Raw genomic sequence first — 23369 nt, forward strand, 5'->3', positions numbered from 1 at the left:
AGCAGAAGCATTACACCTGTATCCAGCACTGTCCATCAAGTACTGACACTCCAGCAGAACCATTTACACCTGTATCCACCACTGTCTGAGGTACTGACACTCCAGCAGAACAATTACACCTGTATCCAGCACTGTCTGAGGTACTGACACTCCAGCAGAACCATTACACCTCTATCCAGCACTGTCTGAGGTACTGACACTCCAGCAGAACCATTACACCTGTATCTAACACTGTCTGAGGTACTGACACTCCAGCAGAACCATTTACATCTGTATCCAGCACTGTCCATCAGGTACTGACACTCCAGCAGAACCATTTACACCTGTATCCACCACTGTCTGAGGTACTGACACTCCAGCAGAACCATTACACCTGTATCCACCACTGCCTGAGGTACTGACACTCCAGCAGAACCATTTACACCTCTATCCACCACTGTCTGAGGTACTGACACTCCAGCAGAACCATTACACCTGTATCCAGCACTGTCCATCAAGTACTGACACTCCAGCAGAACCATTTACACCTGTATCCACCACTGTCTGAGGTACTGACACTCCAGCAGAATAATTACACCTGTATCCAGCACTGTCTGAGGTACTGACACTCCAGCAGAACCATTACACCTGTATCCACCACTGTCTGTGGTACTGACACTCCAGCAGAACCATTACACCTGAATCCAGCACTGTCTGAGGTACTGACACTCCAGCAGAACCATTTACATCTGTATCCAGCACTGTCCATCAGGTACTGATACTCCAGCAGAACCATTTATACCTGTATCCAGCACTGTCTGAGGTACTGACACTCCAGCAAAACCATTACACCTGTATCCACCACTGCCTGAGGTACTGACACTCCAGAAGAACCATTACACCTGTATCCACCACTGTCTGTGGTACTGACACTCCAGCAGAACCATTACACCTGAATCCAGCACCGTCTGAGGTACTGACACTCCAGCAGAACAATTTGCATCTGTATCCAGCACTGTCCATCAGGTACTGACACTCCAGCAGAACCATTTACACCTGTATCCACCAGTTGTCTGAGGTACTGACACTTCAGCAGAACAATTACACCTGTATCCACCACTGTCTGAGGTACTGACACTCCAGCAGAACCATTACACCTGTATCCACCACTGTCTGTGGTACTGACACTCCAGCAGAACCATTACACCTGTATCCAGCACTGTCTGAGGTACTGACACTCCAGCAGAACCGTTTACATCTGTATCCAGCACTGTGCATCAGGTACTGACACTCCAGCAGAACCATTACACCTGTATCCACCACTGTCTGAGGTACTGACACTCCAGCAGAGCCATTTACACCTGTATCCACCACTGTCTGAGGTACTGACTCTCCAGCAGAACCATTACACCTGTATCCACCACTGTCTGTGGTACTGACACCCCAGCAGAACCATTACACCTGAATCCACCACTGTCTGAGGTACTGACACTCCAGCAGAACAATTTGCATCTGTATCCAGCACTGTCCATCAGGTACTGACACTCCAGCAGAACCATTTATACCTGTATCCACCACTGTCTGAGGTACTGACACTCCAGCAGAACCATTTATACCTGTATCCACCACTGTCTGAGGTACTGACACTCCAGCAGAACCATTACACCTGTATCCAGCACTGTCTGAGGTACTGACACTCCAGCAGAACCATTACACCTGTATCTAGCACTGTCTGAGGTACTGACACTCCAGCAGAACCATATACATCTGTATCCAGCACTGTCCATCAGGTACTGACACTCCAGCAGAACCATTTACACCTGTATCCACCACTGTCTGAGGTACTGACACTCCAGCAGAACCATTACACCTGTATCCACCACTGCCTGAGGTACTGACACTCCAGCAGAACCATTTACACCTCTATCCACCACTGTCTGAGGTACTGACACTCCAGCAGAACCATTACACCTGTATCCAGCACTGTCCATCAAGTACTGACACTCCAGCAGAACCATTTACACCTGTATCCACCACTGTCTGAGGTACTGACACTCCAGCAGAACAATTACACCTGTATCCAGCACTGTCTGAGGTACTGACACTCCAGCAGAACCATTACACCTCTATCCAGCACTGTCTGAGGTACTGACACTCCAGCAGAACCATTACACCTGAATCTAACACTGTCTGAGGTACTGACACTCCAGCAGAACCATTTACATCTGTATCCAGCACTGTCCATCAGGTACTGACACTCCAGCAGAACCATTTACACCTGTATCCACCACTGTCTGAGGTACTGACACTCCAGCAGAACCATTACACCTGTATCCACCACTGCCTGAGGTACTGACACTCCAGCAGAACCATTTACACCTCTATCCACCACTGTCTGAGGTACTGACACTCCAGCAGAACCATTACACCTGTATCCAGCACTGTCCATCAAGTACTGACACTCCAGCAGAACCATTTACACCTGTATCCACCACTGTCTGAGGTACTGACACTCCAGCAGAATAATTACACCTGTATCCAGCACTGTCTGAGGTACTGACACTCCAGCAGAACCATTACACCTGTATCCACCACTGTCTGTGGTACTGACACTCCAGCAGAACCATTTACACCTCTATCCAGCACTGTCCATCATGTACTGACACTCCAGCAGAACCATTTATACCTGTATCCAGCACTGTCTGAGGTACTGACACTCCAGCAGAACCATTACACCTGAATCCAGCACTGTCTGAGGTACTGACACTCCAGCAGAACCATTTACATCTGTATCGAGTACTGTCCATCAGGTACTGACACTCCAGCAGAACCATTTATACCTGTATCCAGCACTGTCTGAGGTACTGACACTCCAGCAAAACCATTACACCTCTATCCACCACTGTCTGAGGTACTGACACTCCAGAAGAACCATTACACCTGTATCCACCACTGTCTGTGGTACTGACACTCCAGCAGAACCATTACACCTGAATCCAGCACCGTCTGAGGTACTGACACTCCAGCAGAACAATTTGCATCTGTATCCAGCACTGTCCATCAGGTACTGACACTCCAGCAGAACCATTTACACCTGTATCCACCACTGTCTGAGGTACTGACACTTCAGCAGAACAATTACACCTGTATCCACCACTGTCTGAGGTACTGACACTCCAGCAGAACCATTACACCTGTATCCACCACTGTCTGTGGTACTGACACTCCAGCAGAACCATTACACCTGTATCCAGCACTGTCTGAGGTACTGACACTCCAGCAGAACCGTTTACATCTGTATCCAGCACTGTGCATCAGGTACTGACACTCCAGCAGAACCATTTATACCTGTATCCACCACTGTCTGAGGTACTGACACTCCAGCAGAACCATTTATACCTGTATCCACCACTGTCTGAGGTACTGACACTCCAGCAGAACCATTACACCTGTGTCCAGCACTGTCTGAGGTACTGACACTCCAGCAGAACCATTACACCTGTATCTAGCACTGTCTGAGGTACTGACACTCCAGCAGAACCATTTACATCTGTATCCAGCACTGTCCATCAGGTACTGACACTCCAGCAGAACCATTTACACCTGTATCCACCACTGTCTGAGGTACTGACACTCCACCAGAACCATTACACCTGTATCCACCACTGCCTGAGGTACTGACACTCCAGCAGAACCATTTACACCTCTATCCACCACTGTCTGAGGTACTGACACTCCAGCAGAACCATTACACCTGTATCCAGCACTGTCCATCAAGTACTGACACTCCAGCAGAACCATTTACACCTGTATCCACCACTGTCTGAGGTACTGACACTCCAGCAGAACAATTACACCTGTATCCAGCACTGTCTGAGGTACTGACACTCCAGCAGAACCATTACACCTTTATCCACCACTGTCTGTGGTACTGACACTCCAGCAGAACCATTACACTTGAATCCAGCACTGTCTGAGGTACTGACACTCCAGCAGAACCATTTACATCTGTATCCAGCACTGTCCATCAGGTACTGACACTCCAGCAGAACCATTTACACCTGTATCCACCACTGTCTGAGGTACTGACACTCCAGCAGAACCATTACACCTGTATCCACCACTGTCTGAGGTACTGACACTCCAGAAGAACCATTACACCTGTATCCACCACTGTCTGTGGTACTGACACTCCAGCAGAACCATTACACCTGAATCCAGCACCGTCTTAGGTACTGACACTCCAGCAGAACAATTTGCATCTGTATCCAGCACTGTCCATAAGGTACTGACACTCCAGCAGAACCATTTACACCTGTATCCACCACTGTCTGAGGTACTGACACTTCAGCAGAACAATTACACCTGTATCCACCACTGTCTGAGGTACTGACACTCCAGCAGAACCATTACACCTGTATCCACCACTGTCTGTGGTACTGACACTCCAGCAGAACCATTACACCTGTATCCAGCACTGTCTGAGGTACTGACACTCCAGCAGAACCGTTTACATCTGTATCCAGCACTGTGCATCTGGTACTGACACTCCAGCAGAACCATTACACCTGTATCCACCACTGTCTGAGGTACTGACACTCCAGCAGAACCATTTACACCTGTATCCACCACTGTCTGAGGTACTGACACTCCAGCAGAACAATTTGCATCTGTATCCAGCACTGTCCATCAGGTACTGACACTCCAGGAGTACCATTTATACCTGTATCCACCACTGTCTGAGGTACTGACACTCCAGCAGAACCATTTGTACCTGTATCAACCACTGTCTGAGGTACTGACACTCCAGCAGAACCATTACACCTGTATCCAGCACTGTCTGAGGTACTGACACTCCAGCAGAACCATTACACCTGTATCTAGCACTGTCTGAGGTACTGACACTCCAGCAGAACTATTTACATCTGTATCCAGCACTGTCCATCAGGTACTGACACTCCAGCAGAACCATTTACACCTGTATCCACCACTGTCTGAGGTACTGACACTCCAGCAGAACCATTACACCTGTATCCACCACTGCCTGAGGTACTGACACTCCAGCAGAACCATTTACACCTCTATCCACCACTGTCTGAGGTACTGACACTCCAGCAGAACCATTACACCTGTATCCAGCACTGTCCATCAAGTACTGACACTCCAGCAGAACCATTTACACCTGTGTCCACCACTGTCTGAGGTACTGACACTCCAGCAGAACCATTACACCTGTATCCACCACTGCCTGTGGTACTGACACTCCAGAAGAACCATTACACCTGAATCCAGCACTGTCTGAGGTACTGACACTCCAGCAGAACCATTACACCTGTATCCACCACTGTCTGAGGTACTGACACTCCAGCAGAACCAATACACCTGTATCCACCACTGTCTGTGGTACTGACACTCCAGCAGAACCATTACACCTGTATCCAGCACTGTCTGAGGTACTGACACTCCAGCAGAACCATTTACATCTGTATCCAGCACTGTCCATCAGGTACTGACACTCCAGCAGAACCATTACACCTGTATCCACCACTGTCTGAGGTACTGACACTCCAGCAGAACCATTTACACCTGTATCCTCCACTGTCTGAGGTACTGACACTCCAACAGAACCATTACACCTGTATCCACCACTGTCTGAGGTACTGACACTCCAGCAGAACCATTACACCTGTATCCAGCACTGTCCATCAGGTACTGACACTCCAGCAGAACCATTTATACCTGTATCCACCACTGTCTGAGGTACTGACACTCCAGCAGAACAATTTATACCTGTATCCACCACTGTCTGAGGTACTGACACTCCAGCAGAACCATTTACACCTGTATCCACCATTGTCTGAGGTACTGACACTCCAGCAGAACCATTACACCTGTATCCAGCACTGTCTGAGGTACTGACACTCCAGCAGAACCATTACACCTGTATCCAGCACTGTCTGAGGTACTGACACTCCAGCAGAACCATTACACCTGTATCTAGCACTGTCTGAGGTACTGACACTCCAGCAGAACCATTTACATCTGTATCCAGCACTGTCCATCGGGTACTGACACTCCAGCAGAACCATTTACACCTGTATCCACCACTGTCTGAGGTACTGACACTCCAGCAGAACCATTACACCTGTATCCACCACTGTCTGAGGTACTGACACTCCAGAAGAACCATACCACCTGTATCCACCACTGCCTGTGGTACTGACACTCCAGCAGAACCATTACACCTGAATCCAGCACTGTCTGAGGTACTGACACTCCAGCAGAACCATTACACCTGTATCCACCACTGTCTGAGGTACTGACACTCCAGCAGAACCAATACACCTGTATCCACCACTGTCTGTGGTACTGACACTCCAGCAGAACCATTACACCTGTATCCAGCACTGTCTGAGGTACTGACACTCCAGCAGAACCATTTACATCTGTATCCAGCACTGTCCATCAGGTACTGACACTCCAGCAGAACCATTACACCTGTATCCACCACTGTCTGAGGTACTGACACTCCAGCAGAACCATTTACACCTGTATCCTCCACTGTCTGAGGTACTGACACTCCAACAGAACCATTACACCTGTATCCACCACTGTCTGAGGTACTGACACTCCAGCAGAACCATTATACCTGTATCCAGCACTGTCCATCAGGTACTGACACTCCAGCAGAACCATTTATACCTGTATCCACCACTGTCTGAGGTACTGACACTCCAGCAGAACAATTTATACCTGTATCCACCACTGTCTGAGGTACTGACACTCCAGCAGAACCATTTACACCTGTATACACCATTGTCTGAGGTACTGACACTCCAGCAGAACCATTACACCTGTATCCACCATTGTCTGAGGTACTGACACTCCAGCAGAACCATTACACCTGTATCCAGCACTGTCTGAGGTACTGACACTCCAGCAGAACCATTACACCTGTATCTAGCACTGTCTGAGGTACTGACACTCCAGCAGAACCATTTACATCTGTATCCAGCACTGTCCATCAGGTACTGACACTCCAGCAGAACCATTTACACCTGTATCCACCACTGTCTGAGGTACTGACACTCCAGCAGATCCATTACACCTGTATCCACCACTTTCTGAGGTACTGACACTCCAGCAGAACCATTTACACCTGTATCCACCACTGTCTGAGGTACTGAAACTCCAGCAGAACCATCACACCTGTATCCACCACTGTCTGAGGTAGTGACACTCCAGCAGAACCATTACACCTGTATCCACCACTGTCCATCAGGTACTGACACTCCAGCAGAACCAATTATACCAGTATCCACCACTGTCTGAGGTACTGACACTCCAGCAGAACCATTTACACCTGTATCCACCATTGTCTGAGGTACTGACACTCCAGCAGAACCATTACACCTGTATCCAGCACTGTCTGAGGTACTGACACTCCAGCAGAACCATTACACCTGTATCTAGCACTGTCTGACGTACTGATACTCCAGCAGAACCATTTATACCTGTATCCACCACTGTCTGAGGTACTGACACTCCAGCAGAACCATTTATACCTGTATCCACCACTGTCTGAGGTACTGACACTCCAGCAGAACCATTTACACCTGTATCCACCATTGTCTGAGTTACTGACACTCCAGCAGAACCATTACACCTGTATCCAGCACTGTCTGAGGTACTGACACTCCAGCAGAACCATTACACCTGTATCTAGCACTGTCTGAGGTACTGACACTCCAGCAGAACCATTTACATCTGTATCCAGCACTGTCCATCAGGTACTGACACTCCAGCAGAACCATTTACACCTGTATCCACCACTGTCTGAGGTACTGACACTCCAGCAGAACCATTACACCTGTATCCACCACTGCCTGAGGTACTGACACTCCAGCAGAACCATTTACACCTCTATCCACCACTGTCTGAGGTACTGACACTCCAGCAGAACCATTACACCTGTATCCAGCACTGTCCATCAAGTACTGACACTCCAGCAGAACCATTTACACCTATATCCACCACTGTCCATCAGGTACTGACACTCCAGCAGAACCATTTAAACCTGTATCTAGCACTGTCTGAGGTACTGACACTCCAGCAGAAACATTACACCTGTATCCAGCACTGTCCATCAGGTACTGACACTCCAGCAGAACCATTTACACCTGTATCCACCACTGTCTGAGGTACTGACACTCCAGCAGAACCATTTACACCTGTATCCAGCACTGTCTGAGGTACTGACACTCCAGCAGAACCATTACACCTGTATCCAGCACTCTCTGTGGCACTGACACTCCAGCAGAACCACTACACCTGTATCCAGCACTGTCCATCTGGTACTGACACTCCAGTAGAACCATTTCACCTGTATCCACCACTGTCTGAGGTACTCACACTCCAGCAGAACCATTTACAATTGTATCCACTACTGTCTGAGGTTCTGACACTCCAGCAGAACCATTTACACCTGTATCCACCACTGTCTGAGGTACTGACACTCCAGCAGAACCATTTACACTTGTATCCACTACTGTCTGATTTTCTGACACTCCAGCAGAACAATTTACACCTGTATCCAGCACTGTCTGAGGTACTGACACTCCAGCAGAACCATTACACCTGTATCCACCACTGTCTGAGGTACTGACACTCCAGCAGAACCATTACACCTGTATCCACCACTGTCTGACGTACTGAAACTCCAGCAGAACCATTTACATCTGTATCCAGCACTGTCTGAGGTACTGACACTCCAGCAGAACCATTACACCTGTATCCGTCATTGTCCATCAGGTACTGACACTCCAGCAGAACCATTTACACCTGTATCCACCACTGTCCATCAGGTACTGACACTCCAGCAGAACCATTACACCTGTATCCACCACTGTCTGAGGTACTGACACTCCAGCAGAACCATTACACCTGTATCCACCACTGTCTGAGGTACTGACACTCCAGCAGAACCATTACACCTGTATCCACCACTGTCTGAGTCACTGAAACTCCAGCAGAACCAGTTACATCTGTATCCAGCACTGTCTGTGGTACTGACACTCCAGCAGAACCATTTACACTTGTATCCACTACTGTCTGAGGTTCTGACACTCCAGCAGAACCATTTACACCTTTATCCAGCACTGTCTGAGGTACTGACACTCCAGCAGAACCATTACACCTGTATCCACCACTGTCCATCAGGTACTGACACTCCAGCAGAACCATTTATACCTGTATCCACCACTGTCTGAGGTACTGACACTCCAGCAGAACAATTTATACCTGTATCCACCACTGTTTGAGGTACTGACACTCCAGCAGAACCATTTACACCTGTATCCACCATTGTCTGAGGTACTGACACTCCAGCAGAACCATTACACCTGTATCCACCACTGTCTGAGGTACTGACACTCCAGAAGAACCATTACACCTGTATCCACCACTGTCTGTGGTACTTACACTCCAGCAGAACCATTACACCTGAATCCAGCACCGTCTGAGGTACTGACACTCCAGCAGAACAATTTGCATCTGTATCCAGCACTGTCCATCAGGTACTGACACTCCAGCAGAACCATTTACACCTGTATCCACCACTGCCTGAGGTACTGACACTTCAGCAGAACCATTACACCTGTATCCACCACTGTCTGAGGTACTGACACTCCAGCAGAACCATTACACCTGTATCCACCACTGTCTGTGGTACTGACACTCCAGCAGAACCATTACACCTGTATCCAGCACTGTCTGAGGTACTGACACTGCAGCAGAACCGTTTACATCTGTATCCAGCACTGTGCATCAGGTACTGACACTCCAGCAGAACCATTACACCTGTATCTACCACTGTCTGAGGTACTGACACTCCAGCAGAACCATTTACACCTGTATCCACCACTGTCTGAGGTACTGACACTCCAGCAGAACCATTACACCTGTATCCACCACTGTCTGTGGTACTGACACTCCAGCAGAACCATTACACCTGAATCCACCACTGTCTGAGGTACTGACACTCCAGCAGAACAATTTGCATCTGTATCCAGCACTGTCCATCAGGTACTGACACTCCAGCAGAACCATTTATACCTGTATCCACCACTGTCTGAGGTACTGACACTCCAGCAGAACCATTTATATCTGTATCCACCACTGTCTGAGGTACTGACACTCCAGCAGAACCATTACACCTGTATCCAGCACTGTCTGAGGTACTGACACTCCAGCAGAACCATTACACCTGTATCTAGCACTGTCTGAGGTACTGACACTCCAGCAGAACCATTTACATCTGTATCCAGCACTGTCCATCGGGTACTGACACTCCAGCAGAACCATTTACACCTGTATCCACCACTGTCTGAGGTAGTGACACTCCAGCAGAACCATTACACCTGTATCCACCACTGCCTGAGGTACTGACACTCCAGCACAACCATTTACACCTCTATCCACCACTGTCTGAGGTACTGACACTCCAGCAGAACAATTACACCTGTATCCAGCACTGTCTGAGGTACTGACACTCCAGCAGAACCATTACACCTTTATCCACCACTGTCTGTGGTACTGACACTCCAGCAGAACCATTACACTTGAATCCCGCACTGTCTGAGGTACTGACACTCCAGCAGAACCATTTACATCTGTATCCAGCACTGTCCATCAGGTACTGACACTCCAGCAGAACCATTTACACCTGTATCCACCACTGTCTGAGGTACTGACACTCCAGCAGAACCATTACACCTGTATCCACCACTGTCTGAGGTACTGACACTCCAGAAGAACCATAACACCTGTATCCACCACTGCCTGTGGTACTGACACTCCAGCAGAACCATTACACCTGAATCCAGCACTGTCTGAGGTACTGACACTCCAGCAGAACCATTACACCTGTATCCACCACTGTCTGAGGTACTGACACTCCAGCAGAACCAATACACCTGTATCCACCACTGTCTGTGGTACTGACACTCCAGCAGAACCATTACACCTGTATCCAGCACTGTCTGAGGTACTGACACTCCAGCAGAACCATTTACATCTGTATCCAGCACTGTCCATCAGGTACTGACACTCCAGCAGAACCATTACACCTGTATCCACCACTGTCTGAGGTACTGACACTCCAGCAGAACCAATACACCTGTATCCAGCACTGTCTGAGGTACTGACACTCCAGCAGAACCATTACACCTGTATCCACCACTGTCTGAGGTACTGAAACTCCAGCAGAACCATTTACATCTGTATCCAGTACTGTCCATCAGGTATTGACACTCCAGCAGAACCATTACACATGTATCCACCACTGTCTGAGGTACTGACACTCCAGCAGAACCATTTACATCTGTATCCAGTACTGTCCATCAGGTATTGACACTCCAGCAGAACCATTACACCTGTATCCACCACTGTCTGAGGTACTGACACTCCAGCAGAACCATTTACACCTGTATCCACCACTGTCCATCAGGTACTGACACTCCAGCAGAACCATTTAAACCTGTATCTAGCACTGTCTGAGGTACTGACACTCCAGCAGAAACATTACACCTGTATCCAGCACTGTCCATCAGGTACTGACACTCCAGCAGAACCATTTACACCTGTATACACCACTGTCTGAGGTACTGACACTCCAGCAGAACCATTTACACCTGTATCCAGCACTGTCTGAGGTACTGACACTCCAGCAGCACCGTTTACATCTGTATCCAGCACTGTGCATCAGGTACTGACACTCCAGCAGAACCATTACACCTGTATCCACCACTGTCTGAGGTACTGACACTCCAGCAGAACCATTTACACCTGTATCCACCACTGTCTGAGGTACTGACACTCCAGCAGAACCATTACACCTGTATCCACCACTGTCTGTGGTACTGACACTCCAGCAGTACCATTACACCTGAATCCACCACTGTCTGAGGTACTGACACTCCAGCAGAACAATTTGCATCTGTATCCAGCACTGTCCATCAGGTACTGACACTCCAGCAGAACCATTTATACCTGTATCCACCACTGTCTGAGGTACTGACACTCCAGCAGAACCATTTATACCTGTATCCACCACTGTCTGAGGTACTGACACTCCAGCAGAACCATTACACCTGTGTCCAGCACTGTCTGAGGTACTGACACTCCAGCAGAACCATTACACCTGTATCTAGCACTGTCTGAGGTACTGACACTCCAGCAGAACCATTTACATCTGTATCCAGCACTGTCCATCAGGTACTGACACTCCAGCAGAACCATTTACACCTGTATCCACCACTGTCTGAGGTACTGACACTCCAGCAGAACCATTACACCTGTATCCACCACTGCCTGAGGTACTGACACTCCAGCAGAACCATTTACACCTCTATCCACCACTGTCTGAGGTACTGACACTCCAGCAGAACCATTACACCTGTATCCAGCACTGTCCATCAAGTACTGACACTCCAGCAGAACCATTTACACCTGTATCCACCACTGTCTGAGGTACTGACACTCCAGCAGAACAATTACACCTGTATCCAGCACTGTCTGAGGTACTGACACTCCAGCAGAACCATTACACCTTTATCCACCACTGTCTGTGGTACTGACACTCCAGCAGAACTATTACACTTGAATCCAGCACTGTCTGAGGTAGTGACACTCCAGCAGAACCATTTACATCTGTATCCAGCACTGTCCATCAGGTACTGACACTCCAGCAGAACCATTTACACCTGTATCCACCACTGTCTGAGGTACTGACACTCCAGCAGAACCATTACACCTGTATCCACCACTGTCTGAGGTACTGACACTCCAGAAGAACCATTACACCTGTATCCACCACTGTCTGTGGTACTGACACTCCAGCAGAACAATTACACCTGAATCCAGCACCGTCTTAGGTACTGACACTCCAGAAGAACAATTTGCATCTGTATCCAGCACTGTCCATAAGGTACTGACACTCCAGCAGAACCATTTACACCTGTATCCACCACTGTCTGAGGTACTGACACTTCAGCAGAACCATTACACCTGTATCCACCACTGTCTGAGGTACTGACACTCCAGCAGAACCATTACACCTGTATCCACCACTGTCTGTGGTACTGACACTCCAGCAGAACCATTACACCTGTATCCAGCACTGTCTGAGGTACTGACACTCCAGCAGAACCGTTTACATCTGTATCCAGCACTGTGTATCTGGTACTGACACTCCAGCAGAACCATTACACCTGTATCCACCACTGTCTGAGGTACTGACACTCCAGCAGAACCATTTACACCTGTATCCACCACTGTCTGAGGTACTGACACTCCAGCAGAACAATTTGCATCTGTATCCAGCACTGTCCATCAGGTACTGACACTCCAGGAGAACCATTTATACCTGTATCCACCACTGTCTGAGGTACTGACACTCCAGCAGAACCATTTGTACCTGTATCAACCACTGTCTGAGGTACTGACACTCCAGCAGAACCATTACACCTGTATCCAGCACTGTCTGAGGTACTGACACTCCAGCAGAACCATTACACCTGTATCTAGCACTGTCTGAGGTACTGACACTCCAGCAGAACTATTTACATCTGTATCCAGCACTGTCCATCAGGTACTGACACTCCAGCAGAACCATTTACACCTGTATCCACCACTGTCTGAGGTACTGACACTCCAGCAGAACCATTACACCTGTATCCACCACTGCCCGAGGTACTGACACTCCAGCAGAACCATTTACACCTCTATCCACCACTGTCTGAGGTACTGACACTCCAGCAGAACCATTACACCTGTATCCAGCACTGTCCATCAAGTACTGACACTCCAGCAGAACCATTTACACCTGTATCCACCACTGTCTGAGGTACTGACACTCCAGCAGAACAATTACACCTGTATCCAGCACTGTCTGAGGTACTGACACTCCAGCAGAACCATTACACCTTTATCCACCACTGTCTGTGGTACTGACACTCCAGCAGAACCATTACACTTGAATCCAGCACTGTCTGAGGTACTGACACTCCAGGAGAACCATTTACTTCTGTATCCAGCACTGTCCATCAGGTACTGACACTCCAGCAGAACCATTTACACCTGTGTCTACCACTGTCTGAGGTACTGACACTCCAGCAGAACCATTTACACCTCTATCCAGCACTGTCGGAGGTAATGACACTCCAGCAGAACCATTTACACCTGTATCCAAGACTCTCCATCAGGTACTGACACTCCAGCAGAACCATTTACACCTGTATCCAGCACTGTCTGAGGTACTGACACTCCAGCAGAACCATTACACCTGTATCCACCACTGTCTGAGGTACTGACACTCCAGCAGAACCATTACACCTGTATCCAGCACTGTCTGAGGTTCTGACACTCCAGCAGAACCATTACACCTGTGTCCACCACTGTCTGAGGTACTGACACTCCAGCAGAACCACTACACCTGTATCCACCACAGTCTGAGGCACTGACACTCCAGCAGAACCATTACACCTGTATCCAGCACTGTCTGAGGTACTGACACTCCAGCAGAACCACTACACCTGTATCCAGCACTGTCCATCTGGTACTGACACTCCAGCAGAACCATTACACCTGTAACCACCACTGTCTGAGGTACTGACACTCCAGCAGAACCATTTACACTTGTATCCACTACTGTCTGAGGTTCTGACACTCCAGCAGAACCATTTCCACCTGTATCCAGCACTGTCTGAGGTACTGACACTCCAGCAGAACCATTACACCTCTATCCACCACTGTCTGAGGTACTGACACTCCAGCAGAACCATTACACCTGTATCCAGCACTGTCTGAGGTACTGACACTCCAGCAGAACCATTACACCTGTATCCAGCACTGTCTGAGGTACTGATACTCCAGCAGAACCATTACACCTGTATCCGTCATTGTCCATCAGGTACTGACACTCCAGCAGAACCATTTACACCTGTATCCACCACTGTCCATCAGGTACTGACACTCCAGCAGAACCATTACACCTGTATCCACCACTGTCTGAGGTACTGACACTCCAGCAGAAGCATTACACCTGTATCCAGCACTGTCTGAGGTACTGACACTCCAGCAGAACCATTACACCTGTATCCACCACTGTCTGAGGTACTGAAACTCCAGCAGAACCATTTACATCTGTATCCAGCACTGTCCATCAGGTATTGACACTCCAGCAGAACCATTACACCTGTATCCACTACTGTCTGAGGCACTGACACTCCAGCAGAACCATTTACACCTGTATCCACTACTGTCCATCAGGTACTGACACTCCAGCAGAACCATTTACACCTGTATCCAGCACTGTCTGAGGTACTGACACTCCAGCAGAACCATTTACACCTCTATCCAGCACTGTCTGAGGTAATGACACTCCAGCAGAACCATTTACACCTGTATCCAAGACTCTCCATCAGGTACTGACACTCCAGCAGAACCATTTACACCTGTATCCAGCACTGTCTGAGCTACTGACACTCCAGCAGAACCATTACACCTGTATCCACCACTGTCTGAGGTACTGACACTCCAGCAGAACCATTACACCTGTATCCACCACTGTCTGAGGTACTGACACTCCAGCAGAACCATTACACCTGTATCCACCACTGTCTGAGGTACTGACACTCCAGCAGAACCACTACACCTGTATCCAGCACTGTCTGAGGTTCTGACACTCCAGCAGAACCATTACACCTGTATCCACCACTGTCTGAGGTACTGACACTCCAGCAGAACCACTACACCTGTATCCACCACAGTCTGAGGTACTGACACTCCAGCAGAACCATTACACCTTTATCCAGCACTGTCTGAGGTACTGACACTCCAGCAGAACCATTACACCTGTATCCACCACTGTGTGAGGTACTGACACTCCAGCAGAACCATTTACACCTCTATCCAGCACTGTCTGAGGTAATGACACTCCAGCAGATCCATTTACACCTGTATCCAAGACTCTCCATCAGGTACTGACACTCCAGCAGAACCATTTACACCTGTATCCAGCACTGTCTGAGGTATTGACACTCCAGCAGAACCATTACACCTGTATCCACCACTGTCTGAGGTACTGACACTCCAGCAGAACCATTACACCTGTATCCAGCACTGTTTGAGGTTCTGACACTCCAGCAGAACCATTACACCTGTATCCACCACTGTCTGAGGTACTGACACTCCAGCAGAACCACTACACCTGTATCCACCACAGTCTGAGGTACTGACACTCCAGCAGAACCATTACACCTGTATCCACCACTGTCTGAGGTACTGACACTCCAGCAGAACCATTACACCTGTATCCACCACTGTCTGAGGTACTGACACTCCAGCAGAACCATTACACCTGTATCCACCACTGTCTGAGGTACTGACACTCCAGCAGAACCATTACACCTGTATCCAGCACTGTCTGAGGTTCTGACACTCCAGCAGAACCATTACACCTGTATCCACCACTGTCTGAGGTACTGACACTCCAGCAGAACCACTACACCTGTATCCACCACAGTCTGAGGTACTGACACTCCAGCAGAACCATTATACCTGTATCCAGCACTGTCTGAGGTACTGACACTCCAGCAGAACCATTACACCTGTATCCACCACTGTCTGAGGTACTGACACTCCAGCAGAACCATTTACACCTCTATCCAGCACTGTCTGAGGTAATGACACTCCAGCAGAACCATTTACACCTGTATCCAAGACTCTCCATCAGGTACTGACACTCCAGTAGAACCTTTTACACCTGTATCCAGCACTGTCTGAGGTACTGACACTCCAGCAGAACCATTACACCTGTATCCACCACTGTCTGAGGTACTGACACTCCAGCAGAACCATTACACCTGTATCCAGCACTGTCTGAGGTTCTGACACTCCAGCAGAACCATTACACCTGTATCCACCACTGTCTGAGGTACTGACACTCCAGCAGAACCACTACACCTGTATCCACCACAGTCTGAGGTACTGACACTCCAGCAGAACCATTTACACCTGTATCCACCACTGTCCATCAGGTACTGACACTCCAGCAGAACAATTACACCTGTGTCCACCACTGTCTGAGGTACTGACACTCCAGCAGAACCATTTACACCTCTATCCAGCACTGTCTGAGGTAATGACACTCCAGCAGAACCATTTACACCTGTATCCAAGACTCTCCATCAGGTACTGACACTCCAGCAGAACCATTTACACCTGTATCCAGCACTGTCTGAGGTACTGACACTCCAGCAGAACCATTACACCTGTATCCACCACTGTCTGAGGTACTGACACTCCAGCAGAACCATTACACCTGTATCCACCACTGTCTGAGGTACTGACACTCCAGCAGAACCATTACACCTGTATCCACCACTGTCTGAGGTACTGACACTCCAGCAGAACCATTACACCTGTATCCAGCACTGTCTGAGGTACTGACACTCCAGCAGAACCATTACACCTGTATCCACCCCTGTCTGAGGTACTGACACTCCAGCAGAACCATTTACACCTCTATCCAGCACTGTCTGAGGTAATGACACTCCAGCAGAACCATTTACACCTGTATCCAAGACTCTCCATCAGGTACTGACACTCCAGCAGAACCTTTTACACCTGTATCCAGCACTGTCTGAGGTACTGACACTCCAGCAGAACCATTACACCTGTATCCACCACTGTCTGAGGTACTGACACTCCAGCAGAACCATTACACCTGTATCCAGCACTGTCTGAGGTTCTGACACTCCAGCAGAACCATTACACCTGTATCCACCACTGTCTGAGGTACTGACACTCCAGCAGAACCACTACACCTGTATCCACCACAGTCTGAGGTACTGACACTCCAGCAGAACCATTTACACCTGTATCCACCACTGTCCATCAGGTACTGACACTCCAGCAGAACAATTACACCTGTTTCCACCACTGTCTGAGGTACTGACACTCCAGCAGAACCATTTACACCTCTATCCAGCACTGTCTGAGGTAATGACACTCCAGCAGAACCATTTACACCTGTATCCAAGACTCTCCATCAGGTACTGACACTCCAGCAGAACCATTTACACCTGTATCCTGCACTGTCTGAGGTACTGACACTCCAGCAGAACCATTACACCTGTATCCACCACTGTCTGAGGTACTGACACTCCAGCAGAACCATTACACCTGTATCCACCACTGTCTGAGGTACTGACACTCCAGCAGAACCATTACACCTGTATCCACCACTGTCTGAGGTACTGACACTCCAGCAGAACCATTACACCTGTATCCAGCACTGTCTGAGGTACTGACACTCCAGCAGAACCATTACACCTGTATCCACCACTGTCTGAGGTACTGACACTCCAGCAGAACCATTTACACCTCTATCCAGCACTGTCTGAGGTAATGACACTCCAGCACAACCATTTACACCTGTATCCAAGACTCTCCATCAGGTACTGACACTCCAGCAGAACCTTTTACACCTGTATCCAGCACTGTCTGAGGTACTGACACTCCAGCAGAACCACTACACCTGTATCCACCACTGTCTGAGGTACTGACACTCCAGCAGAACCATTACACCTGTATCCAGCACTGTCTGAGGTTCTGACACTCCAGCAGAACCATTACACCTGTATCCACCACTGTCTGAGGTACTGACACTCCAGCAGAACCACTTCACCTGTATCCACCACAGTCTGAGGTTCTGACACTCCAGCAGAACCATTACACCTGTATCCACCACTGTCTGAGGTACTGACACTCCAGCAGAACCACTACACCTGTATCCACCACAGTCTGAGGTACTGACACTCCGAGCAGAACCATTACACCTGTATCCAGCACTGTCTGAGGTACTGACACTCCAGCAGAACCATTACACCTGTATCCACCACTGTCTGAGGTACTGACACTCCAGCAGAACCATTTACACCTCTATCCAGCACTGTCTGAGGTAATGACACTCCAGCAGAACCATTTACACCTGTATCCAAGACTCTCCATCAGGTACTGACACTCCAGCAGAACCATTTACACCTGTATCCAGCACTGTCTGAGGTACTGACACTCCAGCAGAACCATTACACCTGTATCCACCACTGTCTGAGGTACTGACACTCCAGCAGAACCATTACACCTGTATCCAGCACTGTCTGAGGTTCTGACACTCCAGCAGAACCATTACACCTGTATCCACCACTGTCTGAGGTACTGACACTCCAGCAGAACCACTACACCTGTATCCACCACAGTCTGAGGTACTGACACTCCAGCAGAACCATTACACCTGTATCCACCACTGTCTGAGGTACTGACACTCCAGCAGAACCATTTACACCTGTATCCAGCACTGTCTGAGGTACTGACACTCCAGCAGAACCATTACACCTGTATCCAGCACTGTCTGTGGTACTGACACTCAAGCAGAACAATTACACCTGTATCCACCACTGTCCATCAGGTACTGACACTCCAGCAGAACAATTACACCTGTGTCTACCACTGTCTGAGGTACTGACACTCCAGCAGAACCATTTACACCTGTATCCAAGACTCTCCATCAGGTACTGACACTCCAGCAGAACCATTTACACCTGTATCCAGCACTGTCTGAGGTACTGACACTCCAGCAGAACCATTACACCTGTATCCACCACTGTCTGAGGTACTGACACTCCAGCAGAACCATTACACCTGTATCCAGCACTGTCTGAGGTTCTGACACTCCAGCAGAACCATTACACCTGTATCCACCACTGTCTGAGGTACTGACACTCCAGCAGAACCATTACACCTGTATCCACCACTGTCTGAGGTACTGACACTCCAGCAGAACCACTACACCTGTATCCACCACAGTCTGAGGTACTGACACTCCAGCAGAACCATTATACCTGTATCCAGCACTGTCTGAGGTACTGACACTCCAGCAGAACCATTTACACCTGTATCCAGCACTGTCTGAGGTACTGACACTCCAGCAGAACCATTACACCTGTATCCAGCACTGTCTGTGGTACTGACACTCCAGCAGAACCATTACACCTGTATCCACCACTGTCTGAGGTACTGACACTCCAGCAGAACCATTACACCTGTATCCAGCACTGTCTGAGGTACAGACACTCCAGCAGAACCATTACACCTGTATCCACCACTGTCTGAGGTACTGAAACTCCAGCAGAACCATTTACATCTGTATCCAGTACTATCCATCAGGTACTGACACTCCAGCAGAACCATTACACCTGTATCCAGCACTGTCTGAGGTACTGACACTCCAGCAGAACCATTACACCTGTATCCACCACTGTCTGAGGTACTGACACTCCAGCAGAACCATTTACACCTCTATCCAGCACTGTCTGAGGTAATGACACTCCAGCAGAACCATTTACACCTGTATCCAAGACTCTCCATCAGGTACTGACACTCCAGCAGAACCATTTACACCTGTATCTAGCACTGTCTGAGGTTCTGACACTCCAGCAGAACCATTACACCTGTATCCACCACTGTCTGAGGTACTGACACTCCAGCAGAACCATTTACACTTGTATCCACTACTGTCTGAGGTACTGACACTCCAGCAGAACCATTTACACCTGTATCCAGCACTGTCTGAGGTACTGACACTCCAGCAGAACCACTACACCTGTATCCACCACAGTCTGAGGTACTGACACTCCAGCAGAGCCATTACACCTGTATCCAGCACTGTCTGAGGTACTGACACTCCAGCAGAACCATTACACCTGTATCTAGCACTGTCTGAGGTACTGACACTCCAGCAGAACCATTTACACCTCTATCCAGCACTGTCTGAGGTAATGACACTCCAGCAGAACCATTTACACCTGTATCCAAGACTCTCCATCAGGTACTGACACTCCAGCAGAACCAATTACACCTGTATCCAGCACTTTCTGAGGTTCTGACACTCCAGCAGAACCATTACACCTGTATCCACCACTGTCTGAGGTACTGACACTCCAGCAGAACCTTTACACAAGGATCCAGCACTGTCCATCAGGTACTGACACTCCAGCAGAACCATTACACCTGTATCCACCACTGTCTGAGGTACTGACACTCCAGCAGAACCATTTACATTTGTATCCACTACTGTCTGAGGTTCTGACACTCCAGCAGAACCATTTACACCTGTATCCAGCACTGTCTGAGGTACTGACACTCCAGCAGAACCATTACACCTGTATCCACCACTGTCTGAGGTACTGACACTCCAGCAGAACCATTACACCTGTATCCAGCACTGTCTGAGGTACTGACACTCCAGCAGAACCATTACACCTGTATCCAGCACTGTCTGAGGTACTGACACTCCAGCAGAACCATTACACCTGTATCCGTCATTGTCCATCAGGTACTGACACTCCAGCAGAACCATTTACACCTGTATCCACCACTGTCCATCAGGTACTGACACTCCAGCAGAACCATTTACACCTGTTTCCAGCACTGTCTGAGGTACTGACACTCCAGCAGAACCATTACACCTGTATCCACCACTCTCTGAGGTACTGACACTCCAGCAGAACCATTACACCTGTATCCAGCACTGTCTGAGGTTCTGACACTCCAGCAGAACCATTACACCTGTATCCACCACTGTCTGAGGTACTGAAACTCCAGCAGAACCATTTACATCTGTATCCAGCACTGTCCATCAGGTATTGACACTCCAGCAGAACCATTACACCTGTATCCACCACTGTCTGAGGCACTGACACTCCAGCAGAACCTTTTACACCTGTATCCACTACTGTCCATCAGGTACTGACACTCCAGCAGAACCATTTACACCTGTATCCAGCACTGTCTGAGGTACTGACACTCCAGCAGAACCATTACACCTGTATCCAGCACTGTCTGTGGTACTGACACTCAAGCAGAACCATTACACCTGTATCCACCACTGTCCATCAGGTACTGACACTCCAGCAGAACAATTACACCTGTGTCCACCACTGTCTGAGGTACTGACACTCCAGCAGAACCATTTACACCTCTATCCAGCACTGTCTGAGATAATGACACTCCAGCAGAACCATTTACACCTGTATCCAAGACTCTCCATCAGGTACTGACACTCCAGCAGAACCATTTACACCTGTATCCAGCACTGTCTGAGGTACTGACACTCCAGCAGAACCATTACACCTGTATCCACCACTGTCTGAGGTACTGACACTCCAGCAGAACCATTACACCTGTATCCACCACTGTCTGAGGTACTGACACTCCAGCAGAACCATTACACCTGTATCCACCACTGTCTGAGGTACTGACACTCCAGCAGAACCATTACACCTGTATCCAGCACTGTCTGAGGTTCTGACACTCCAGCAGAACCATTACACCTGTATCCACCACTGTCTGAGGTACTGACACTCCAGCAGAACCACTACACCTGTATCCACCACAGTCTGAGGTACTGACAGTCCAGCAGAACCATTACACCTGTATCCAGCACTGTCTGAGGTACTGACACTCCAGCAGAACCATTACACCTGTATCCACCACTGTCTGAGGTACTGACACTCCAGCAGAACCATTTACACCTCTATCCAGCACTGTCTGAGGTAATGACACTCCAGCAGTTCCATTTACACCTGTATCCAAGACTCTCCATCAGGTATTGACACTCCAGCAGAACCATTACACCTGTATCCACCACTGTCTGAGGTACTGACACTCCAGCAGAACCATTACACCTGTATCCAGCACTGTCTGAGGTTCTGACACTCCAGCAGAACCATTACACCTGTATCCACCACTGTCTGAGGTACTGACACTCCAGCAGAACCACTACACCTGTATCCACCACAGTCTGAGGTACTGACACTCCAGCAGAACCATTACACCTGTATCCAGCACTGTCTGAGGTACTGACACTCCAGCAGAACCATTACACCTGTATCCACCACTGTCTGAGGTACTGACACTCCAGCAGAACCATTACACCTGTATCCACCACTGTCTGAGGTACTGACACTCCAGCAGAACCATTACACCTGTATCCAGCACTGTCTGAGGTTCTGACACTCCAGAAGAACCATTACACCTGTATCCACCACTGTCTGAGGTACTGACACTCCAGCAGAACCACTACACCTGTATCCACCACAGTCTGAGGTACTGACACTCCAGCAGAACCATTACACCTGTATCCAGCACTGTCTGAGGTACTGACACTCCAGCAGAACCATTACACCTGTATCCACCACTGTCTGAGGTACTGACACTCCAGCAGAACCATTTACACCTCTATCCAGCACTGTCTGAGGTAATGACACTCC

Source organism: Taudactylus pleione, unplaced genomic scaffold (assembly GCF_031769625.1).
Source record: "Taudactylus pleione unplaced genomic scaffold, aTauple2 ptg001039l, whole genome shotgun sequence".
NCBI classification, from domain to species: domain Eukaryota; kingdom Metazoa; phylum Chordata; class Amphibia; order Anura; family Myobatrachidae; genus Taudactylus; species Taudactylus pleione.